The following is a 26,335-nucleotide window of genomic DNA, read 5'->3' on the forward strand; positions in this document are numbered from 1 at the left end:
TCCCTGTGCCTGCTGACCCCAGGTGGAATGAGGTGCATGTAATGCCAGCTCTGCCAAATCAGGGGAAATTTCTATTGAGAACTTGCTATGCAGAGCAGCAGTAATTTATCAGCTGGGGCCCATTACAGATACAAACCAGGCCTCAAGGGGGATGGGAATTTGTTCGTGTGTGCTGGTATTTGGGTCACAAGCCTGATGGAAGGGGACAACACAGCCCATCGAGTTTGGGAATGGGAGCTGTGAAATGTTACAGCAGTAGGATCATCCCTTGTGGCTCCTGGTAATTAGATAAAATTTGCTGATTAATGAGGCCATAGTTGCACATACGCTTTAAGCCAGCACTGAAATCTCACCTGACAAAAGTGATTAGTTTTAACCTGGATATGGATCACAGTGGCTGTAGAAAATATTTTTTCAGTGGGGATGGGTATATAACTAGGATTAAGTGGGAAATGGGGGTGCAGGACATACACATTCCTGGAATTTGGGAATACAAAAGAAAATTAGGAGAAAATAAGACAATGAAATGTATTCTCTTGGTTTTGAAGCTTTTTATCTTTTCAGTCTCTTTCTCTTACTCGGATCTTCTGCTGTACCTTCTTTTTTAGGTTAGGTGAGGACATTCCCAAGTCAAAGGCCACTGATCAGGTAGTGATGTTTGCTTTCCCTCCTTTACACTGAGCCAATTGAAATACAAGGCAGTATGAACTCCCCTCAAAAGTATACAGCTAAAAAGCCAAGTTACATTCAAATATACATAAAGTCATTTCAGACGCACAGGGAAGTTTTGAATTAAAAATTAAAATTAAGAAGTCAAAACCTTTGGCTTTAACAGATGTATTTTTTTTTCTCTGCAATGCATTGTCCAGTATATTCCAGTTCAGGCAGCAATCACTATTTAAAAGTTCATTAGTATATGTAAATAATTAGCAGCCTGGCTTTGTGGCATAAAGATTAGACTAAAGGTCCATATTGCTGGTCATTGGGATACATACAGAACTCATACAAATAGCATGCATGGAGTGCTATTTTTTGCATAGTTATTACAACTATAACACTGAAAAAGCCAATAGGAAATAATTTTTGGATATAGAATGTAAAATGTATCTCAAGGGATATGAGGGAGACATGATGAGTTGAAAATGTCAGTCTTAATATATTGAGTAGAAACCATGAAGGGGGATAATTCTGTACAGGATTTGTAATTTTCCCCAATTTTATCTCTGTAATGACATTGATCTTTTTCTGTCAGTTCCGCCAATCTTGTAGGTAGAGTGGAAGTTGGCACTTAGAATATTTCTTATTCTAGTAGGAGGAAAGAACAGTGAGGGCAATGGAAAAGAGCTTAATTGTTCCATTGCTGCCAAAGGTAAGGGTTGCAGAAAATTACTTTTCTGGTAGCTGGACAGGGTTGGTGGCACTCACAGGTTCTGGGTGCAGCCCAGTGATCAGCAGAAATGTGATGACTGTGTCAGAAATGACACAAATGAGTGGTGATGAGGCAGGCTGGAGGTCAGGAATCCAGGGAGTCCACTCGAGTCTGGCACAGCAGGGGCAGGACTGAGCACAGACCTCAGCAAAGAACCAGGGAATTCAGCCTGAATTTAAATGTGTCAGTGGCCAGACAGTGTGATGGGGAAGCTCTTCAGGGCAATGAAGGCCCATTGATGCACTCAGGATCCAAACTTCTCCAGGTAGCTTTTATTAGCAGAATTACTTTTTGTACAGGGCGGAAAAAACCTACTTTGCACTTAGATTAAACTTTAGCCACTTCAATTTTCACCCCAGCAGAGCTCCCTGTTACAGACACATGAAGAAGTGCCAAGTGCTCTCACTAAGAACACCTGAACAGCATATTCCTTGTAGAAAGTTTTCCCTTCCTGTTAATTGAGGTTAATTGTAGCTTTGCAATTGCTACCCACAAGAGGAAAAGAGTGTTCCTACCTCTGAGCTATAATTTGTATTTATAATTTTCTGACTGTGATTGAAGGTACCACAAGTTTTAGGCCCTGGTAGTTGAAGGCACAGTGCACACACACAGAGCCAAAGGCTGATGACATCCCCCAAAAAATTTACCAAGTCAGAAAATAATGTAGGAAAGAAGTATCACAACATTCTCACAAAGGGAGAGTTGAGAAATCTGTGGACTCTGACTTGCTCATGCTTGCAGAAGATATAGTTTTGACCTGAAACTGGGAAGTTAAATGTGTTTGCTGCAAGACCACTGACACCACAGGTGAGATGGTAGCCTTGGAAGGCATCCAAAATCAGTGTGTTTCAGGGAGAAGCTGGCAAGGCTCCAAAGAAATAGGTTTTATTCTGGTTTTGGGGTGGTTGTTTTTCCTCTGGAGATTGTAGCCAGCATTTATCAACTGAGTTACTTTGCATTTATTTTCATTGTTCTGAGACAATAAATTCTCAGTGGCAAGAGCTGCTAAAATGCTGTAAGTATGGCATTTATTTCCCTTCCTTGACTGGAAAAAAACCCTTTAGTTTGTAATCACTCTTTGAACAGTAGTCTGTGACCCAGGGAAGCTAATTTCAGCAACAATAAAGTCTGTGTCTCTTGTGCCTTCAGAAAATGAAATTTTGAGGACCTTGGAAAATTTTTGGAACTTGACCAGTCTTCAAATTCAATATGCCTATTTCTGTCTCCCAGTGTTGGGAGAAGGAACCCCTAAAGTTTTCTTGGAGACCTAGAATACCTTTTGTTGTTGTTGTTGTTGTAATCAAACTTCCCTTTGTAATGTAGATCATATTTCCTTTGTTAATAAAGATAATTTTATTGAAGTTTTAGAAGGATAGTAGTTACATGACTTGTAATGGAAGAAAACTTTTCACCAAATCTTAATGTATGGTATTACTGTGGTCCTGGAGGGGGCTGTTAAGCCAAGTTTGTAAGGAAATAGCCAATAACAAGAGTATTTTACTGTTGAGCTGAGATAAATCATCAGCTCCATCCTCTCATATCTAAACCTCTTGTGAATCTAATAATTATTTTTGTCAGCCAGTCCTTTGTGCTTTCCATCGCAGCAACACTCATTGTCAAATAGCAGTTTCACTTGTTAATCCTCCTCCTGTCTCCTGCTGAGGTTGTCTTGTTGGCTTGTTTCTGATCCAGCATGTTCCTTCTCTAGACAATGGGATCTGAGATTTGTTCAAACCTTTTCTTTGTGGGGTTAGAAAAACCAAAAATCTTCTGGCTTATGGAGATTCACTTACTGCAAACCTGCCCTTAGATTACTACTGATGCAAAATTCTAAAGTGCATTTTGAAGTGAGGGTTTAGGGATGTTGATGTTTTACAGTCCAGTAGTCTGTTACCAGTGTTAGGATCCTGGTCTGTGAAATTCCAAGTCTGTCCTGTAAATTTGGGTTTATAATCCCAGTGCAGGCCTAGCAAAGGCATTCCCATACTCTGAATGCTTTTAGGTTATCCATATTTCTGTGTTTATATGGATACCCTTTATGAGACACAAAGATAATTCACTTGGTGTAGCCATCAGAGAGAAGTCCACTGCTATCCCTTCCCTTGATTCTTTAAGATACCCAGTTTATCTGTTTTAGTTCGTACTCTGCTTTCTGTCCCCATCAGGAAATCAGCACTGACAGGATGCCTGCTTAGAAGCAAAACCTCAGCCCTGGGTAACTCTTGTGCTGCTTTGGAGAGGAGCAGTGACAGTTTGCTGGAAACACATTTCTCTTATCTCCAGGGCAGGCATGGTGACTGTTGCCTGGTTCCACCATGAAGTACTATCAGTACTGCTCCATGTTGGTTACAGAACTGACTAATCCTTCTTACTACCTTTTTTTCTTTTCCCCAGAACTGCCAACTAAGCTTTTTCTGTGATCATTCTCTAATATGCTTGTATCAAATGGAGGTGGGTTACTATAAACAGCCCTACTAGCAGGTGTACTCAGTGCAGCTCATTTCAGCAGAAATGTGTTACAGAGAAATTGTGAGTCAGGTGGAGAGGCAGCATAGAGCTCCAGTCAGGAGGAAATTCACATGTCCTGGAGACAGACAGATATTTGCCTTGGCTTCCTGTTCACTTTATCTCTGATTCCCTCCCCAGCCGTTTGTGGGATGATCAAAACTGTGAATGCTGCTATCATCACCTTCCTCAACAAAGCAGCCCTTCAGAGCAGGAGCAATTCCACTCAATGAATCTGTACCTCCTCCACGGTGAGTTTTAAGATGTGCACTGAGAAGGGGACAAAGAGGTAAAAAGCTTTGTGTACAAAGGATATGACTGGGATTCGCCACCACCAGATTCTCTAGGGTCTCACTTATCTAGCAGCAAAGGTGGTCAACAATCCCAAGAGACATTTTTTCCACTTGTCACTCCCAGACAGAATCACAGAATGGTTTGGGTTGGAAGAGGCTTTAAAGCCCATCTGCTTCCAACCCCCTGCCCTGGACAGGGACCCTTTCCATAGATACCCTTGTGGATATCTGAGCTGTTCAGGAATTAAGGCAAATACCCCAGCTGTCCATACCAGCAATAAAAGTGGGGCATTTACCCTGCAAAATGGTGTGGCCATAACACTGCTTTGGAAACATGACACTAAATTTCATTAAGTCATTTAGCTGTGCTAATATGGTTTCTTTCCAGTGGTGGGCATGTCTGTTATTTCTGGGTTTATCTGTAAAATTGTTGCCATCCAAACATTGTCTTGTCAAATGTCCCAGACTCAATTGTGCCAAATTTTAATCATTTGGGCCTTACACCTAATCTGGTACAAGCAGGGTTTGGTGTGGAACAGCAATTCTCTCTCTGCTGGGTCCATATTCTCTGCTCTCCCCTTGCATCACATCTGAGTGTGTGGAGCAGCCTGGGCTGGGTCAGCAGAGAACAAACTTGTCAAAACCAAAGTCTGCTTTCAGATCAACCTGTTGAACTGATCTGCACAACCACTGGCTCTCATGAGGGGTGGGAGGGAGGGCCAAGCACTGCCTGGTGCTTTGTCTGCCTGGAGTTGTCCTGGAATGGAGGAAAATCAAGGTGTTCTTATTATGAACATTTAGGCCCAGGAGTTCTTGGCTTAGTGCAGAAAAACATTGTTGCTTGTAGATTCCAGCCCATTAGACCTAGCTGTTTTTTTTATTTTTCCTAATTATTTGATAAATTACTTTCTATTAAAATAATTAAACAACGGATCTTTGCATTGTTTACAGTTTTTCTCATGTTATTAAGCTGTAATTTGACCAACAGATATGAGCATCATTTATCATACGATTGCATAGCTTTTAATGTGTGCTTCTGCAGTGAATAGCAGCTATTAAGCTAAGTGGTTTGCCCTATAAAATGACATGATGTCATAATATTTCTCTGAAAATATAAAATTAAGTATCATTAAACCCTATAATTAGGTAGCTATAGGTTATATTTGCAACTTTAAAAATGGAGTCAGGCAGCCTGATTCTTCTTTCTGTAGTATTCCAGGAATTCTGTCAAAACTGTGCAAGAGCAAGTGTTGTGCTTTACAGAACATGAGCTGCTTCTCCAGCCCAGTATTTCAGTGTAATTCCCTTTTTGTTCTCTTTCCAGGAACTAGAAATGTGCTCCAATGTGTTTGTAACAGCAAAGCAGCTGTTCCAGGATGAATGAATTTAGTGTCCATTTTTCTTGTTCTTTAGAAATCACATGGATTTCCTAGAGGAGTGTAGCATCAATTATAAACTTTTTTTTTTTTTGCCTTAGACAAATATTTAGGTCTCTTTTTTTCCTTGTCAAATTTTCTTAAAGTTTTTGACAGGTTTGATTATTTGCTGTTTCTTTTAAACTTTTACCTAGTTCTAAAATGAACGGCTGGGTTTTCCCTCATTGTGAGTTTAGCCTGATTTGTATTACTTCTCCAGGTCTAATTAATGATTTTTATTTTCTAAGGCACAGGATATTTTAGCAACTGCTGTAATTGCTTGATTTCTGGTGTCTCTCATCATTATCTATAGTCACTTTTACCTGTGAAGGTATGTAATATATCTACATGTATATAAGAGAATTTTTTGTTCAGGACTATATATATATATATATATATTTAGAACAAACTATTAATTTAAAGATTATACCGAGTCACTGCTCTTGTGTTAGAGGGATGTATCACAGCACTGCTTTGAAGATGATGGGTGATTCCGTGCCTCTGAGACATTACAATAAATCTGGTGATGGATACAGTGAAATAAATGGTTTGTGCCATCTACTGGTGCCGCTGGGAGCTGCGGGTCAGCTCGGAGCCTGAGCTGTGAGTGACTCAAGTGTGCCATGTGCTAAGAGAAGGAAATTCGCTGTAAATAACTAAAATACGATTTATTATTTTATGTCTTCTCTGTGTTAAGTGCAAACTCACACATTAACCCTTTCCCCACCCCTGCCTTCCCGACCGTTTTTCTTCAGCCCTGCTTTTGAATAGACTCTGGGAATCTTTCTTACAGGTAGGTCAGTCATGTTTTAACAGAATGGAACAGTCCAAACTGGCGTAGATTGTGCTGTGAATGTGAACATGGTTTGTCTAGACCTGTTACAGGGAGCCATCCCTTTCTGTAATAATTAATAATTAAAATGTATGTCTTGATCACTTACAATTGAGTAGCCCCTCCCCAACACATTCTCCCCTATGGATTTTCTCTGGTGTTTGTTCCATTGTTAAGCCTGGAGTAATAAAGCTGCTGGGATGGGAGACTCCAGCCTAACTCAGTGCAGGGTTACATAAGGCCTTTTAGCTGAAACCTCTTTGTATCTTGCAGCCTCATAATAGGCTATTGTATTTTCTGGGAGTTTTATAAGGCTCAGATGTCACATTCCATTCTTGGTTGTTTCAGTATCATCAGTGTTATCACTGGTGTGTTTAATACATTTGCTATACATTCTGACTGTAAATATTATTTGTTCTTTTATTGCTGGTTTTTACTTATTTAACTCTCAAGGGCATAAAAAAGCAGCTCCACAAATAGCTCCAGTGTCCCACAAGTTATGGTTGTTCTATGCAAAGGGAGAAAATCCAAGAAATTCTTAGTGGGGGAAAAAAAAACCCTTTACACTTTCTGAAGGTTGTGTGCTCCAGTATCATGTTCAGGGGTTCAGATACTTCACTTGCTTACACGCTCAAGATTTCATTCCCAAATGAAATGTAGTCCACAGGAGAGTCACCTGGCCTAGAAGTGAGGACTCTCTGGGTCTGCTTGAAGTAAAACACAGTTTACCCTGTCCATAAAGGAGGTATTTACCTCATTTGCAAAGGACTTTTTAGGTTTGTTGGCTAAAAATAATGTATAAGCAGCTAGTAATGTATTTTTGTGCTGGTTTTGATACATATAGTTAGTGATCTAATTGTATAGCCTTAGAAAAGTTGGATGGGCAGGATATTCCAAGTCTTTGTTTTAGTTAATTTGGAATTATCTAAATGCATATGCATGTATTAAAACATATGTTACCTGCTACAAATACAGGTACAAAACTCAATATAGTAAATTAGTTTTAGATTGTACTTCAAAGCGTAAATATCAATTTAAGCAAAAATAGTAGTGCTTTCAGAAAAGCACGATTTTATCCAAGTATGAAAAGGTGGATTCAATACAATAATATAGAAAGGTATAAAAATACTCAACTTTTTTATATTTCAATTTTTTCTTCTCTTGCAGGTAAATGCACCAAACAGTCATCTTTGCTATTTTTCTGACCCATTGTTATGCCTGGGAAAATGAACTGCAGTAAGTGCACAGTTAACATGAATTTTCATGGCAAGGGGGGAAATAGTTAATTATTGCAACAGTACAGCTACTATGATCAGAGCAGTGACTCATGCAAGTGAAGCATGTAATTGTCCATGTAATTTGTTTGAAGTCAGCTGGGTTCCAACACTGTTGTTCTTGCATATAGCTCTTAATTTTTCTTTATTTATTTTCCCTTCAAAGTCTGCTGGAACTTGCTGCGAGGTTTTTTTTTATATTATTGTTAGAAAGATATCAATTTGTGTCTGACAGCCTGAGAGGGGCAAAGCTGCTGCAGCTCCATGTCCCCAGCTCCAATCAGGAGCAAGGCTGAAAATATGTTTCCCATAGGACTTTAGCACCTCTCACATTTTCATTGTTTAGACCAGAAGAAGCTCCTGATTTCTCTATTCCTTCTTATTCCCTTTTTAATGACTGTTGTTACTACTCTTGCACTCTTTGTCATATATAAAGGCTGTGAATTTGGGTTAGATTCACTCCAGTGGGAAGTATTATAGACTGGAATTTAAATCTAACCTACTTTGTATTGCTGGAAGAAAAGCTGGGCAAGGTGGAAACTGCTGCTTAGGTTTGAAGCAAGCTTTCACCTTCTTTAATATACTAAACACACTTTGCAATCTCTGGAAATCAGAAGAAAATGGCTGGGGATGATCTAATGTTTGCAGGTTTATACAAACATTTTTTAGTAGATACTACTGTACTCCAGTGATTTAAAATAAGGGTTTTTTACAAGTTTATACAAATAGGGAGTGCTTTTCATTAATGATTTTGTTGCTCCTATACTAGAAATATATTTCCTGTTCCTCTGCTTTTTGGTCTTGCTGTCATGGATATAACTGTCCCACAGTTATAAAAGTCATGGATATGAAAGTCCCACAGCTTCCATATGCCATGTGCACATATATCTGTAAGGTTTTTATACAAATCCCTGACTTTATGGGCTCATGTCCATGCAAAGCACAGTTGTCATGCATTTGTTCCCAACTAAGGTGAGTTGATTCATTTCAAGACAATGTGGTAGTAAATATTTCTTTGTGACAGGAACTGGCAGGTTCTCTCTAATTCTAGCAGCAGGATCCCAAGGTCCACCATTGCCATAAAAACACCTGCAGAAGGACTCATGGCACAGAGCAGGCTTTCGTCCTGCTGAGACAAGAACAGAAGTAACAGGTACCAATTCCTGACCTAGATTAGTCAGCACACAGTTTGTTTTGTCTTCAGAGGACATCATGATGGAGACAAGCTGAGATACTGCAGGGGGATATGAAGAGCCAATTGGAATGACTCTTAATCCCTGCTATCATTTAGTCAGGAGGTTAATACATAAGGTAAAATCTGTCTCCTTTGGGAGGAGAGATGATTGGATAATAAAAAATTGGTGTAAAAATTAATCGTAGAAATTACTGTCAGTGGTGAAAATATGCCCTTAGAACAGAACCAGTAGTTCTGGGCATTATGGGAATCAATGAATTTGTGGAAACAGAGTCCATTAATTCTTGTGGATCACTAACAACTGGGAAAGTTGTTCTGGATGCAAGGGTTCCATCAGGGACACAACTCTGGGCTTTGGCAGGTGTTGTTCATCCTAAGCAAACTCTCTTGGAGAGAAAGGATGGTGGAGCCTTGGATTACAGGAAGTCTCATGCTGTTCCCTGTGAGTAAAATATTCATGGCTGTAGCTAAAATCAAATGGGATTAATCTCTCAGGGTTATTTTTTGTGTCTGAGAACACAGTGAAGGCGAAACACCGGTCATGGTAAGGCACTAAAGTTTAATGTCTTACTTTTCTACTGTCATTAAAACGAAGCAAAGGCTGAGTCTCCAGGGCCTAACAAGCCTGGGACAGCCTCCCCAAGCCTTGCCTCAAACCCTTCCCTCTGCCTTGAGTGTTCCCTGATATTCAGCACATTAGGAGCAAACTCCTCCATCCCTCCAGCATGAAACTGGCACTTTATTTTTTGCTGCCTTCTGTACTGACTGTACAGCCCTGCTTTTAGCATCAGCACAGGAGTGATCCAAGCTCCTCCTTTGACCTCATATGGCTTCTGCTGCTGCTCACATAGCCAGGTCTTTCACATGCCTCTGATGGCACTGCCACCCTTTTCCGTGTTCCAGGACAACAGGGAGCAGACAGCTGCTGTTGAAAGCCCAGCAAATCTGGAGTCAGGCTTCTCTCTGTTCCCACAGTTTATAACCTTGATCTGGCAGCTAAAAGGAGTTTAGCTCCAGCCCTTTTGAGGAAGGTTTGGGAGGTTGGAAGGTGAGAGGAAGGAGTGCATGTTCAAGGCAAACATCATGATTCTTTTGATATGGACATGAGAGCAAAGCCCTGTGCGTGGTATAAACTGTACCAGGCAGGGGCTGGCTGCTGTCCCTGGGGGCCTGTCAGGACAAGGGAGCAGGATCTGAATTTTTCACATGTCAAAAGAGAAAGTTTGGTGGTAGGAAGAACAGGAAAGGGAGAAGTATGTTTATCCTTCCTCCTCAGGTTGTGTTTAAAGAAATATGAGGGGTAATTATAAAAAAGCTGTGTGGAGGTAAGACATTGCTCCTGCTCTCAGCAGAGGCTTTGTATTTAGGGCCCTAATTTGCAAAATCAGTTTCAGGTCCACATGTGTCAATGAGGTGAGAGATTTGACTGAAAAGATGCCTGTCCTCTGTGTGCTCTGTGCTCATGACAAAATAACAGCCCAAGAACCTGATTCTCCTTACTTTACAGTAAATGCAACACAAACTTCACTGGAAACTGGCTCAGGGTCTCATTTATTGCAGCAGACCCATGTAAAAGCAAATCACCTCTCCCTGATTTCCTCTCCTTTTGGAATTCTTTCACTTACTGTGTCTCACCAGCTTTGCTCCCAGTTTTACCCTGGCTCTTGGAATGTGCACAAGCACGGCCCAAAGCGAGGGGCTGCGCCGGGAAAGGTCAGGCCAGCCTGGGGCACAGCGAGGAGCCGGCTGGGCAGTGGAAAGTTACAGCCCTGAGCTGGGCTGCGAATCGAATCGCTGCTCCTGCAGGAACTGCCCAGCTCCTTGGGAAATGTGATACCTGCTCGGGAGAGTCCGTGTGGAAAACGCTGAGTGCTCTTCTCGTTTGAGGAGAGGAGAGTTAGGGTGATCTACAAAGTATCTTTAATAACGGAGATTTGCTTTAATCACCCTAATCTAAACCTGCTTTTTATAGTGCCACAGACTGCAAATAGTTGTGTTTTATCAGTATTTCTTCACTGAAAACTATCGGGGTCTGAGGCATGATAATTCTGCATAAAAATGGTAGCAAGCATGATTCAGTATGAGAAAAGTGATGGGCAAAAATAGAATGGGATTTGATAAGAATTGACTTGTATTAGTCCTTCCCTGTGTATCATATCAGAGCACATGTAGACAGCTGGACAATAATATTTGCTTGTAGCTATTTGTGCTTCACAGGGATATGGAGTGGAAATCAATGGTAAATCCCAGTATAAAACTGTCTTTCATCCACCAGAAAGAGCTGTTTGTCCAAATTTCATTTGCTAGATGTAATATGGAATTTATCTTCATACTTTTGGTAGGAAATCATTCAATACTATTTAATTTAATTTTACATTACATTCTAGTAACTGCTATAAAAAATGTCTGGGTGAAGGTTCATGACAACAGTCCAGCTATTTGGCACAGCTTTTCTGTAAATAAATCAGTGAATTGTTTAACCAGTGTGAAGTAAGAATTCCCCAATGCTTTCTGAATGAATGTGCTGCAGTCACAAAGAGGTTTCATTAACTAGTGTGAATCTGCAATAGAAAAGGAAGGACAGAAAGAAAACCTTGTGAAATGCATGTTACAATTTTAGCTGGAGCTGTGGGTCATGCAGCATGCTTTGGGTCTGATTATTTGGAAAGCATAAGGGCTTTTCTTGCTGTAAACTGACTGTTCTGCTAATATTTCAATAGTGCTTCAAGTCTGAACTCTCATTCTAACAGGTGCTGTCCTGACAGGGATACTGTGACATTATTTTTCTTGCCATAAAAAGTGTGTAGCCTAAATTAATGAGGTACAGCACTGTTATTCTCATTTTGAGGGAATGAGGGACTCTAAGGGTCAGACTACCAAGCGACTTTTAATCAGCACATCATGAAGGAGTCTGGTAGAAGCAAGCTCTGGGCTTTGTTCTGGTTCCCCAGCTGCAAATCCCTTTGCTTCCCTGACTGTCTTCCTTTAGCTGGGAGGCATCATCCACAGCCATGGCACATGCTTAGAGCTGTAACTGCTGTGTGGGGTGCAGAGATGCCAGACAGCTCCTGCTGTGTTTATGCCTCCCTCATCTTTTGCTTAAGTTCTGGAAGCTAATTTCCAGTGGAGAAAGACCTGCTAGCATAGGCTGAGAGTTAGTTTTTATTTAGATGGCTTGGTAGTAAGGAAGTGTTATGCTTATTTATCCTTATTCCATCTTTTGGTTTCTTCAGAGACATTTTCAAAGTGTTCATGGAATGCAGCCTTTGCCACAGGGAATACCAAAGACCTTTCTGCAAAGTATGTTAAATTAAGTCCTGACAAATATGGGTTTTCTTCTTTGCACACCTTGTAATGATCCAAGCAGTGTTATAGCAAATATACAAGCTTAGCCACATTCCCAATCTTTTCTCCCAGCCATGGATCTCTGCAGTTTACAAAGACAGTGATAAGACAGGGAAGTGATCAGCATCTTGTTGGTCTTGAGCACCCTGTGAGACCTAAACCAGCAGTAATCAGGGCTCTCATGGACCTGAAAGTGGTTTGGCTGTTCTGCTTAGAGACATCCAAAAGTATAGACATTTTTTGGTAGTATTTGAAATACCTGCACATTTCTAGAAACTCTTATCAGAAAAGATAAGAGCTGGAGCAAAGTTTATCAGACAAAGCATGTTGTCAGTTCAGGGTGCTTTAAAATACAGGGCAACCTGTATGGTTGTAAGTACTGGGAAGTGCATCACTCACTGGTGACTAAACTCTGACACTGCACAGAGACAATTCAGAATATGAGTTTAGAGTATCATTAGAGATGTGATTTACAACGCTGGTCAGAACAAGCTGACAGGCAGGAAAATGAAACTGCATAGATAAGCTTTAGCAATATACCCAACAAGTGTCTTGCAAACTACTGAGTATTTAGCATCTGCTTGCTACTATTTTGCACATCCCTTCACTGGGAGAGGCCATGTGTTAACACTGAGTCTAACAAGAATTATTTGACTCAGTAATGACAACCTTATGTAATAACTGCAGCATTTCAAATGTTGCTTTGATGCTTTTAGTGCTTCTAATATGCTGTTCACACAGGAAGTCAGGCAGGCTGATTTAAATGGCTGCCCGGCTTTGTGCTAATGGGAGCAGGAGAACCTCTAGACAGGAATCCAACTCCAAACCTCTGTGCTATCCATAATCTGCTCTACCTCTGAAATTCTCAGCCTTAGGTCTTCCTTATGAACTGCTCCATAAAACATTGTGGTGATAAGGTCCGTGGTTAAGTAGTTAAGTATCTAATCATGCTCTTTTCCATGAAGACTGAGGTAAAGATGGCATTTGTCACTTCATTGTGACATCTCAGTATGTGCAGGGAACTGTCTTTTCTGAGAAACCTGCAGGGCAAAAAAAGTTCAGCTCGAATTTTGCCCTTAGGAAATTTCCTTCTGTGTGGGAATCCTGTTCTCTAACAGGCTGTCCAGTTACTTCATGTGGAAAGAGAACTCTTGTTCAGCAACCAGATGGCTAAAATGCAAAGAGAGGAATCTCCTTGTTCTCTATATTCTTCTTTTTTGTGGGCCACACAGACAAATTAGTCTTCCAATTGAAAGCCCAGTTCTCAATTCTGGCTGCATTTGGCAGCATCACCACGAATTTTCTGTGATATTAACTGACTAAGGAAAGATATGTCAGACTTGTGTACAACACTTAGAGGTGATACTGAGACATGGATGTGTAGTTCCCTTAATGAAGGAAATCAGGAGGATGATCTTTTGTTGCCCTTTAGAACACCTTGGGCAGGCTCTGAGAAGGCAAAGTCTTTTTCTTAAAGCTCGAACAGTTCTACATGCCTTTAAGACAAGAAATAAGCAGCAGGTGAGTGAGTGTTGCTTTTCCAGTTCTAACAGACTCCCCCAAGCTGCCAGGGATGGTTTGTGACCTCTGGCATGACTCTCTCAATGGGGCTGCAGCAGCCAATATTAGCACAGGCTGCTCTCAGAGTGCCTTGGATACTATCTGTGTCCATGGAGCTGTTCAGTGTGAGCCTGGCAGGGTGGCAGTGACTTGCAGGGCTTGGTTTGTTTAGCATTCCTTGAGACTGCAGAAGGTCAGCTCCAGCACTAACAGAACCCACTGCAGTTCACAGTGCTATGTTTTGGCTATGGCTTGTACTTAAAAATCCCTTCCTGGCCAGTAAATGGCCACAGATTATAAGAATGGCACAATGGTACTGATTAGGAGTGCTCTCTGACCTACTTGGGAGAGCAGAAGGGATCTACCATCAGGCTCAGCTGGAGACTGTAAAAATTGGATTTGATTTATCCCTCTAGTCAGCCAGTGATCTAGGAAAAAAAAATCTTGCCTAAGGCAACAGATTGTTTCAAAGTAAAAAAAAAAAAAAAAAACCCAACAAACCCCGAACACCAAACTATATGGGTTTGGATGGAGGACTTCATCTTTTAAACTGGACCCTCACACTATGGAAACACAACTTTTTATATTATCTTTTTACTGTTTTAGGAGCTGGTAACTTTTTTTTTTTTCATTTGACTCCTAAATGAGTATCATAACTTTGGTTGGTTTAAAACAAACAATTGGTATATGTGTACTTGGAGCCAATTCTATGGTTCTAGGAAATTCAGAGTGGATTCATAAAGTCTGAGCTTCCTGTTGAAATAGAAAATATTAGTCCCCTGGTGGCATAGCAATGCATGGCTGTATTGAAATTGGATTTATTGTCCCCTGGGCCTGCTGGGTCACAGTGTCTCCCGTGGTGTTCTCAATACCCTCAGCACTGGGGTGGCTGCAGGGCAGTGAAGGAAAAAGAGGAAGGTCAGGAATGTTCTGCATTGATAAAACTGCCATGAGGCCTATATGGAAGAGACAGTAATTAAAAGGATCCTGGTTAAATCTGCATGGCCCTGTTGTGGGTCTGGGAAGGAGCAAAGCTTGGGGTCTGTCTCTTTTTTAACTGCTGGTGCCAACTGAAACTTTGCTGTTCATTGTAGTATTTGATCCCCACATGACCATGGAGTTTGATGTTTAACTGTACCGTGTGTCCCCTTCTGGCAAAGGCTAAATCAAATGGCTGAATAAAAGTAGAGTCACACGGGACTAAGGTGAATTTTATTATTTTGTGTTGTTTTGTGGGGCTTTTGTTTGGGGTTTTTTTAATTTTTTTTTTTTTTTTTTTTTTTTTAAAGAACACCATAAAATCTGTTCCAGATTCTGAAGAAATCCAAAGTGCTGCTTGTGAGGCTTCACTGCCACCTCTCTTTTAAGCACAGGGCTGGTGTTTTTCAGCTCTGGGCACTGAGTAACTCGACATCCTGGGAGAAAATGCTTTCCTGGTCAGGGGAGCTGGTCTCTGCATTTAAACTGAGAGCTGCCTGACCCACCCATGTAATTTTTCATTGAGATTACTCGTGGCTCTGGCAGAGTGAGCTTGCCTTTCTCCTGAGCTGGTTGTAACACAGGTACCAAAGACACTGTAATCTATTAACTTCATTTTTGGGACAAAAGCTAAAGAAAGCCTTAAGCTGAGTTCATGTCTCTGTCCTGGCCTGAAATGTTATTGAGCCGGGGATTAGTGATGTGTGCATTTTGAAAGCAGTGGATGGAAGGCACAAATTATGAATTGCTGCATTTTTAGACCCTTTTTGAAAATATATCCCAGCAATTTTAAGGGAAAACAGCTCCCACACCAAGGAATGTAGGAGATGCATTCGTGTGTATGTAGTCAGATCCAAGTAAAACTAAATACGAAGTGGCACTAGCCCGGGATGAAACTTGATGCTAATTGTACATAAATAGCAGAGGGACTGTCATATGACAGGCTATAATCAATAAAACATTCCTCCTGGGACTAATCTGCATGTCAGGTGTCCTTACTGGGACAGAGTACTGCCACTGCTGTGTACCCTGATTTAGGAGTTGTTCGGGATTTATTCCTCACAGAAAATTAATTTCTCCTTCTTTTCACTAAAACAAAGATCTGGACCAAGTAAATGAATTAAACATTCTGTCGTACAGATGTTAGACACTGTATCTGTAGCTTTGATAAAATGATGTATGTGTAGAAGTGCATTCTTGGAGCAAAATAGACTATTTTCCCCTAATAAGAAATTTAAATCTTTTGTTTTGCCTAATTAGAAAACTTGGGAAAGCAGAGCTCGGCCTTGGTAGATACTATTCATGTTTTTTTTCCTTTGCATGATGTCACGTGTCTGGAATTGTTCTAAGGCACAAATGTTTAGAAGATAAGATATTTTTTTTTTTACAAGGAACAGTTTGGTGTTTTTTGTGATCACATCACAAATAGGACATTGGGAATTTATTTGCTGATTTTTTAATAGATCCAAATTTCTAATAGTTTGCAGCTACAATTGCTTGTAGCTCTAATACTATAATTATTTCTGACACTTGACATGTAGGGAACTTTTTTCTCATTAAAATTATGTGGACCTGTATTAAAATGATAATGGGGAAAAAGAAGTGTTTGTGGTGGCCCCAAAAGAAACTGTAGAACAAGGGTTAAGAGGAAAGGTTTGTTAATGGCTAGAGTGCCAGATGTGATTTCATTCAAATGAAGAGGAGGAACTAATCTAAATACAAGGTGTCAAGAAGACGGGCAAGTAAACTGGAGACATAGAATATTTTGATGGAGAACATTCTGTGTTTGTGAGTATTTCAGTGAGGGTTTCACTGACTAAAATCAGTGTAATCAAATTGATTTTTAAATAAATACCATCTTCCTTTTCACAAGACCTCATACAGAATTTTGTTACAGGAATTTCCTGCAACAAAGTTAAAATCTTATTGTGCAAATGCTTGGAAGGCCTGAGAATTGTCCAAAAATTGGTACATTATGAAAAGACATTGCAGGAATTTCCCCCCCCCAACTTGATAATTCCTTTTGATCATTTAAAAACTTAATTTCAGTTCGCTCCACCTAAGAATCATAAATGCCTGCAGACAGAAGTGGCTCATGAGATGAGCTCTGTTAAGAGCTGCCCCTCCATGTGACAGCTCCTGCTCTCCCCTGGCTTTGGAGGATGTTTTTGACATCCTGCAGGTTTGGGGATTGCTGCATACAGCCAGCTCCCAGCTGACAGTGACATTGCAGCCTCTTCTGGCAGGAGGCAAAACCTTCAGTAATCAGGGCAGAGTGAGGCAGTGTAGGAGTTAATGTGGTGTTTTCTCAGAATATCTTGTGTTTTCTTCTCTTCCCTGCTCTTGTTTGCCCCTATTTTTCAAGGGCTAGACAAGGCATGCTTGGAACAGAACACTGGTGAAGGTCCCTGGGACCTCCAGCAGCTGCAGTGGCCCTTGAGTGCCTCTCAGAAGGGTACAAACAAGGCTTGAAGGGTGCTCTGATTTGGGCCAGGCAAGAATTTATCTGGGATTGGAGGAATCCTCAGGGATTATCCAGCTAAATATCTAGTTACTGAAGAAAAGTTGCTGGTCTCATTTAGACATTTATAATTTTTGTTGCTGAGTCTCTTATTTAAGACTAAATTTACCAGACCTTCTATTAGATCCGGTTTCTGTTTGGAATTCTGAAATACCAAAAGCAAGAAAACCTCTTTAAAAAAAAAAACAACAAACTTTTATTTTATTCCAGGCAATGCTGCAGTTTCTTCCTTGGCCCTCTGAGGAACATCTCAGAGCACAGTGCCCCACATCAGGCATCATTCACAACTTCCTTCTCATCCAACCAAAGAATCCCTGAGCTGTATTTCCTCATTTCCCTTCTCCTAATAGTCCGTTTTCCTTTTCCACCTACTCACATTACTCTCCTGGCATTCTCTTACATGTGATATTTATATAGTTCTTAGCTGTAAATGGATTTCTTCTGGGCCTTGAATGGTCTGGGAATTACATTACACTCCAAGGTGACTTTCTCTGTAGTTATAGCTGTCTTCTCTGTGCTAGCAGGCACCCAAGTCATATGATTCATTTTTCCTCTTAAACAAGGAATTTCCTTGAAACAAATGATTATTTTTGGCCTAAAATCACCTGACAGTTTCTGACGATGTCACGTTGTGGTTTGGCTCTTTCATCCAAACAGGTGCAAAAACCTTCACTGTTTTACCATGAAACTGTTTGTGTTTGGTATTTGGAAGTCTTCAGCTTCTGGGATTGTCATGCATCTCCTGGGATTAAATCCTAATATAATTCTGAAAGAGGAATACAGATTAAATTAGTGTAATTTGCCTTTAAAAGTTTTCCCTTTCATGTGATAATCTGATTAGAACTGAGGCAATATTTTACATTTTATCACCCGCAGAGGAGAGGTTTATGCCAGGTTCTTGCCTCATGTTTGATTCAGATGTTTGTGAGGTGTTTGTAAATGGGAAAGCATCTCAATATGGTTATTTACATAGAGCTTTTTGAGCCTCTGTTTCAGCATTATTAATGCTTCTCTAGAAATAAACCTTTTTCTAAAGGCTCAGAGGCTTTATTTCCTTTGGATAAACATATAGCATTTCACATCATTTCCAAAGTACAGCAAGAATTAATTTCTTGTGAAATTTTCTTTTTTCTTTATGAATTGTCATGCATGATGGAGTTATGACTGCAGCTCAGCATCAATGCACTGCATAAACTCACCTGTGCTATCGGAGAGGGCAGGGTGGTGACTGAATTGTGACTTTGGTTTTTTCAAGGAAAGATTGGTTTCTTTTACAAATTTCAAGTAATATTTTTAAACTGGTTTAGAGAAAGCATTTGGGTTTGTGCCTTAGATAAGTGACAGGCACTTGAGCCTAGGTCCCACTGCCACCCAAACATAAAAAATATTTGCAGTGAGGTGGGATCAAAACCGCATTAACTTCATCCTGAAATGGTTTATGTGAGTACTCACTTCTTCACACTGTTGCATCTTTTTATTAAGCTATTTTGTCTCCTTATATTTGTTTGTCAGGACAATAGAACTGAGTGAAGAACATTTTACTGGACTTATTGAAGGTGATGGGCCTGACTCATGATGACTGAAACTTGTGAAGGATTATCATCTTTGCAAAAGTTAGTCACAACAGAACTGTGCCATCTTATTTTGGCGTCTTTGAGAGATGAGAATCCCTCTGCTCAGGGGATACAATAGTGGTGCTGCTCCATGCAGCAGAAAAGAATTCCACAGGATCCAGGCAAAGTTATTGTGTGTGTTTCTAGTCAAGGCCAGTGGTATGGGTGTGCCTTCTCCCATGGCCTTTACTGCAGGCACTTTTCAAGGCAAGAACAGGGTGTTTGGAAACTGCTGGCTTGTTGTGGATACTACTGGAAAGAATAATAATAATATTTTTAAAAAGGACTTCTTGGATTTTAGCATGAGGCAAACATCTTGTCAAATTTGCTGTGGAAAGTTCTGACCAAGTTGAAATATGCTTGCATTTGACAAGGAGTCTGAAAGTGTTAAACCTTAAAAAAAAAGTTTACATGCTGCTGAATTCACCCTTCAGGGAAAATGACTGGAAGGTTGGGACCTGTTGCTCAACACAGAAAGAAGGAGAGAACAGTAACATTTTGAGCATCTTCCCTTTAGGCCTCAGGGCTCCAAATCCTGTGAGAAGGTTGGGTTTTGCTGAGTGAGGGGGTAAAAATGTTGCATTCCCTGCTCAGAAAGCAGCTGCTAGAGCTGGCATTGGGATAGGGCCGGGAAATGGAGAGGAATCCAGAGTCCTGAGGATCTTCTGGTTCCTCTTCTGCTTCAGAAGACATTTAGAGAAGCAACTTTTCTGCAGCAGTAAGGAAGACATGTGGCTGGAGCTGTGCTTACAGGAATGCTCTTGGAGCACATAGGATATTGGGCCTTATTTTCCCCTCTTCCCTTGTGCTTCCTCCATTCCCTCATCCATTCCCTCAGGTAAACCAGACTTGTGATTTTTCTCTCTTCTCCTCCCTGTAGAACTGGAGCATGTGCTCCACTGGGCACTCTCAAAGTAGGTTAAGGGCTTGTCTGGAGCTTAAACATCAAAGTAATGTGACCTGGTATGTAAAGTGGGTTTTGAGGCAATTGGGTGATTCCATGTATTTCTTGTGGAATGGAGCTACACCCAGAACCCTTGGATCTTCCTGCCCTGGTAAATAATCTGTTCTAAGGTTGTGCCACCCAGCTGTAAATGTTGCTGCTTGTTCCCATTATCCTGCAATTCCTTTGTTTGGCTCTTTTGCTTGACTGGGGCTGCAGCACAGTTCTGACACAATTGCTTGCATCTCAGCCAGGGTAAGAAAAAAGTATTTTCAGATGTCACCAACTACCACATTGGTTCCTACGAATCTTAACTCACAGTCCTCAAGTGCTGTTATTTTTGACCAAATAGATGGTATTTGTTGTTAGCTCTTCATTTGTGCACAAGTCCATGGTGGGAGAATGAGGGAATTCGTGTGCCTATCAACTCTAAGTCCTTTATTTTAGTTCTTGTCAGACATCAGGGAAAAGGATGCAAGAGAGTAAAGTTCAGTGGAGGCAAAAAAGTACTGATGGCTTGAGGTGCCCATTATACATAGATATGACTGTATTACCTGCTTCATACTTTCCTTTCTCTGTGGTTCTGAGCCTGCAAACCTGACGAGAAATTTCTTTTCACATTGAATACTGGAGCATGTTTAGTTTATAAACACATTTTATAGCAGGAGCAGCAGGTTCACTCGGGCTTGCTTTACTAGTAGTGGTTTTTGCACTGCTGGAGTTTTCTTGTAACAGATAATCACTTCTGAGACGACTAATGGCACAGAATATCGGAGTGGTTTTTCCCTGAGCAGTCAAGGACAAATCAAAACAAAAGCAATGTGAGCAGTCACACCCAGCGTTGCATATTTGTGATCATTATATACAGGGCAGTGCTCTTGAGAATACACTCGGAGTCAGTGTGTTATTTCCAACTTCAGCACCTGTAATGTGGCCAGAACTGGATTTAAACTTTTCAATATTTCCCGTTTCTAGTATCTATTAGTTAAACACCAGTTTGTGGGAGATGTTCACACAAGAAATTCCACTGATGTTCCATATCTGCTTATCTTTGAAGGATCACTGGGAGGCTGGATCCTTATGTTACAAGGTATTGAGGTTCTGAGCATACTTTTTTCCTCCAAAAAATCCTCAACAAACCAACTTTCATTATCACTTTATTATAAATAACTTTTCATATCACTTTTAAAAAAATCTTTTCTTTTTCTTCCTGTTTGATTTTGCCAAAGGCCCAATAAAAAATGACACTCAGTGGTCACATTTTGAGACCTACTTAGGCACAGAAAGACACCTTGGAGAGTTTTCAGAAGTGTTTAACATTTAGAATGTTTTCCCACATCCAAGTCTCTTCTCTATGCCACAGAAAACATTCCCTGCTGAGAGAAAAGTGCAGTTGAATTCAAGTGACTTTCTCCCTGTTTAGCTAAAGAGTGTGAGGCTGTTAGAACTTGTTCTCAGCTTCAGCTCACTAGCTCAGTGTTTACTTCCCTGGTCTCTAGGATCCTGAGGAGGAACTACATAATATGGGTGTAATTTGAGTACCACTCTCTAGTCCTACTCTTTTTATCAAGACTGACAAGAAAACTACTTTAGATCACGGAAGAGCTCTCAAATTCATTTAGGCTCCCATGCAGGGATACTCCGTGCGTTTATTTAACAGCACTTTGAGTTTCTGAGAACCAAAATAAATCATTAGCAGAAAAAAAAAAGAGAAATTTGACTGTGATAAATGTGAACCTGAAGACTTCCACTGAGTTATGTTTAGAATGAACTTTATTCACTGTAGGGATCATGTTTATTTGATTGAAATTTTTGACAGTTCTCTTAGGATGTAACATTTTGTTATCTATTATGTGAGCAAAACAGATGATTGATAATAAGAGGAACTTGAGGCTTTGATATACGATTTGCTTGCTGCTACATTATTTCAGTATCCTACATTTGGAAGTGTTTAGCAAAAAGTTAAACACTTTAAATGAAAGATTGTTTATAGAAGTAAAGAAAATACTGGCAGAACTCTCCTCTCATGGTGTCCGTGGGTGTGTCTGACAGTTTGCACATTTACCAGATTCACATCCATCAAGATGATTAATTACAGAGTTTTGATGAATTCTAGTGTGAACAGAGATGGTAAGTCTTGGTAAATATTACCAAATTTGTGAGGGTTTTAATTATTATTAGGCTAAAATTACTAAGAGCTTATATTAAAACTGCAGTTCCAGGAATTTGGTGATTTGATTTGTTTTTTCCAAAACATGTATCTGGCATTTGTTATTTGTCCTTTTATACCGACAACACTTATAAACAATAATGCATCTGTACAAAAGTGTGCTCTAAAAATAAGTCATTAAGGGCTTTCAGCCTCCAACTCTCTTTTTAAGTCAACAGTAGAATAAATTTGGCAGTAGATCACAGGGTTGTTTAGAAGATGAGGCTGAGAATTACTTACAAAATGACCCGGTAAGCACTATCCTTAATTTGAGGGTGTGATTTTTATGGTCAATAGACACCAATTCTCTTCTCTGGTTATGTCAGCACAGCTGAAAGGTGCAGGCAGGAATGGTTGGCTAAAGGCAATGAAGACTTCATGGTGTTTTGCTGGAGGGGCTCTTGGATAGTTGTTCTGCTTCTCCCATAGTGACCACAGGAAAACATCAGAAGTTTTTGAGAAATTCCAGAAATCAGGTTTGAATAAGTAATAGCTCAACAATTAGCCCGCTAACGTTTTGTTACATGTCAAACTTCCTAAATACCTGTTGGCCACACTATAAAGCTCCAGTCCTACGAGCTGTTTGTAAAGACCTTGCAGTGTTGGAGGCCTCTTGGGACAGATATCTGTACAGACTGGCAGCCCGTCCATCTGAAATACTGTAAAGGGTCTGAGTTTTAAGGCTTAATTTAAGCTTAATTAAGCAAAGCCTTTGTGCAGAGCTGTCACCTTCAGTGGGTTTAGGAGTTCACATAGGTTTGAATGAGAATGAAACTTTAAGGTTGGAACAGCTGTTGTAAAGTTGGGCGATTTGACACTGAGTGTTTTGGATGTGAAAGCCACCTCTGGGCGCTCAGAAATCTCTTAAATGTTTGTGCTGTTTAAGCTTTGCAGAAAAGCTGTGAGAGCCTCGTTAAAGAGCTGCTATGGTGTTACAGGGAAGGTTTTGCATCCAGAGTCGTTAGGAGGACAAACAGCAGCAGCTCTGAGGTAGCTGTGAACAGTCCCTTTTAACCTCATCGTGGAACTTACTCGAGGGACATTAATCAGCTTTGACAATGATTCTGCTGGTGGCTGATCCAGCTGGAACACCACTTGTTTCTAGTACTGAAGAATTTAATCTTACACCAATCTGATCCCCTGGCTTTTTTATGCCACACCATCCTCTGGCCATTGCTGGGGAAGTGTCCCTCTGCAAGAGCCGGCATCCATTTAAGTTACAAAATTTTTTTATTAGAAGAATAATATCCCAAATATATTCTGCTATATATTTTGATCTTTAAATAGTGAAATCTATGAAGCTGTTGTAACTGTAGCTGGTCAGCAAAAGAAGTTATTTTGCTGTTGTCTGAAGATGTGTTCCTTTGCAGAATTGCCTTAGTGGCTGAACACATCTTGCAAACACTCAACATTCACCTTCTTTGCTTGCAGCAGCAGTGTCAGTCACTGCAGCCTTTTGGAAAAGATCCCTTTCCCCTGCAAACACAACAGATCCTGTTCGTATCCTGGGATGAAGGACTGCTCCAAAACACCCTGTCTGCTCCAACAACAGCTTTGAGTTCAGTCAGAGACAGGCAGAGATTAAATTATTTTCTGACAGATCATTTTCACTTTTTTTTTTCCCCACAGAGCTGATTTTCAATGGGTTGGGGTTTCCCTGAGTTCTTTAGGGAGATTTATTATTAATGTACAAACCCATCAACTTTAGTTTTGCTGTGACATTGCTTATATCTGCAGCCACCTGGAATCCAAGAGCTTTGTTTGCAGTCTTGGATTCCAAATAATTCTGTGGTTTCCAGCATCCTCAGAAGCCAAGGATATCTAGGATCATTTGGATGAGAGGTTTAAAAAAAAAAATCACAAATCAGCCATAAACTGAAAATGGCACCTAGTGGTCATTTAGAAGTGATTCTTGAATATTTGCTTTGTGGTAATGGGCACTGAGTTGTCTCAGTAACAAATCTTTTCCTTTTATGCTAATTTATTTATTCAAAGCAGTAAGAATCTAAACCCATGAGAAGTTACTATAAGAACACAATAACCTCGGTGACATCTTTTTAAAATAATAATTTTAGCAGTGAGTCCAGTGGTGGACACAAACACAAGGGCTTATTTTATTGGAAGAATATTTTTGCAAAGAATCCTGCATTATTTGAAGCGTGTTAACTCTCTTCCAGATATTTTGCATCCTACCTGGTATTCATAGGTTGTGACATGAAAGAAATATAGACATAACTGCAACTCTCCTTCTGTTTTGTTGATCTCATAAGGTGTGTGCTCCAGTCAGCTACACGTGATCAGACTGTCTGGGAAAGCAAGGGAGCAGAAATAAATGGCTCAATTAATCCATTGTAGAAAAAATTCCAGATCTATAAGCATTTTGCCCAAGTGAGGAACTGAGGATTAAACCTCAGGAGCAGCCAATGCTTTAAACATTTCAATGCAAAGGTCATATCCAAGTGGCTTGTAGCCAATATCACTTATCCTGGCTTTTGTATTCCCTGTCAGTCACAAAGAGGGAAAACACACATGCTGGAAGAAGGTAATTGTTGCAGATTAAAGCCTCGTGTGAAATGAAAGAGCCATCAAAATTCTTTATAGTTGCTTGGCATGAGTTCTGATAATGCAGAGTTCTCTTTTATTATTATTTTAAAATGCAGCCATGTACCACAGACTAAACAAAAGTCCCCCAAGACAATAACAGCAGCCTGTGAGCAGAGAGTGTGGAGTTGCTGTGCACAGCTGGAGCTGGCAGGTGAAACACAGGGACACAAGTGCCTGTTCAAACGGGAAGATTTAGATTTCTTCTACTTTTTTCCTCCCCCTGTTTAACTTCATCTCATACTTTAGCTGCAGATAAGATTTTGTTGTTCTGCTATATTTTAGATATATCTATCAGCTTTTATTTTACATACAGAGAAACATTTTTTTCTCTTGTTGGGAGAATAAAAAAAGCCAAATTCCCCAGTGCTGGTGTCACTGCTGCATGGCTGCTCATCATGGAAGCTTAAAAAATAATAGTTATGAAACTTATTTCTTGTGAAACTCATATGCAACAACAATTTTTGACATGTTATATATGATAACAGTGTTAATACATGTATAAAAGACATGTTGATGATTTTCTTCAGGGTTGTACTTGAAGAAGTTACATACCAAGGAGTAATACAGGACATTTCTTTAGTCTTATTCTCTCTCTTGCCAGTCCTCAGACACTGTCCATCTTTATTGCTTGTTACATTAGGGTTTTGCACAGGCATTGATCCCTCTGTGCTCCCTGTTTTAGGTCCTGTTCCTGGTTGAAGTCAATAGTTGCTCTTAGTGCACACAAAAAATGCAACCCAGTGAGGCTTCCTTCCACCTGCCCAGTCCTCAAGGAAATGTCAGCAGTCACTGAAGGGAAGAGACCTCCTAATTCAGAGGTGATTGGTTTTGGTTTGATGCTTTTTAGCGCCTTTGTTGGTGTATTCTGATCAGCATGATCCCCAAATAAAACTAATTCATGCTGACAGGTGCTGTCACACGTTCAATGTGGATGGAGTTCACTGAGGTTTTCAAGTTGTAAGTTACCTAATACTGAAAAACAACTCCTAATACTCTATCAGGAACTGCTTTAAGTGATAAAAAGCATATATTGAGTGTTGTGCTTAAGTATGGAAATGCAAGATATTCCCACAACAAAGCATTGAAATAAAACACCAATTAGAAAAATCTCTTAAGGAGAATTTTAAAAGGAAATCACAAAAACATCAGCTGAACTCAATTTTTCCGCTTGAATTTCTGCCAAAAATCATTCAAATTTTTGTCATTTTCCTTTTCTACTGTCCACTTTTTGATTCAGACTACTGTGGAATTTCCTGTTTTGTTTGTGTTTTGCTACTGCAACTAAACAAGCCAACAGCCAAGGTCATTGTAGGAAACCAAACTTTAAGTAAAGTTTGAACAAAAACATGCTCTCCCCATGTTTGCTGCTTGTGTTCTCTGACCAATTTCCTTTTGTGGTGATTTAGTCTTTCCAGAGTCTGCACATTCACTCATCTTCATGTTTCTTCTTGTCCACAGTGAGCCTTGCTTCCCTTTGCAGTGCCTATTCCAGTGGGGGATGTGTATTTGTAATTATCTGCTGTCCTTATTTGGAGAGGTTTGTCTCTGCACTTCGTGAATGTACTTCTGGTTGTTCCGTAGTGAGTACCCATGCACAGCAATTTTGTGAAGTTGTGATT

At 40.2% G+C, this 26,335-nt stretch overlaps 1 long non-coding RNA gene across 1 annotated transcript in view; it reads left to right on the forward strand.

Moving 5' to 3' along the window:
• LOC146438963 (uncharacterized) overlaps positions 1 to 25,518 on the forward strand; it is a 35,151-nt gene extending 9,633 nt beyond the window's left edge. Inside the window, exons 3-6 of the long non-coding RNA XR_014850600.1 lie at positions 4,076 to 4,185; positions 5,891 to 5,973; positions 7,642 to 7,710; positions 25,399 to 25,518. This is a non-coding gene — a long non-coding RNA (uncharacterized LOC146438963). The remainder of the gene's footprint in view (positions 1 to 4,075; positions 4,186 to 5,890; positions 5,974 to 7,641; positions 7,711 to 25,398) is intronic.
• Positions 25,519 to 26,335: the final 817 nt, after the last annotated feature.

This window comes from Lichenostomus cassidix, chromosome 3 (genome assembly GCF_008360975.1).
Source record: "Lichenostomus cassidix isolate B80296 chromosome 3, HeHo_3.0, whole genome shotgun sequence".
In the NCBI taxonomy this organism is placed as follows: domain Eukaryota; kingdom Metazoa; phylum Chordata; class Aves; order Passeriformes; family Meliphagidae; genus Lichenostomus; species Lichenostomus cassidix.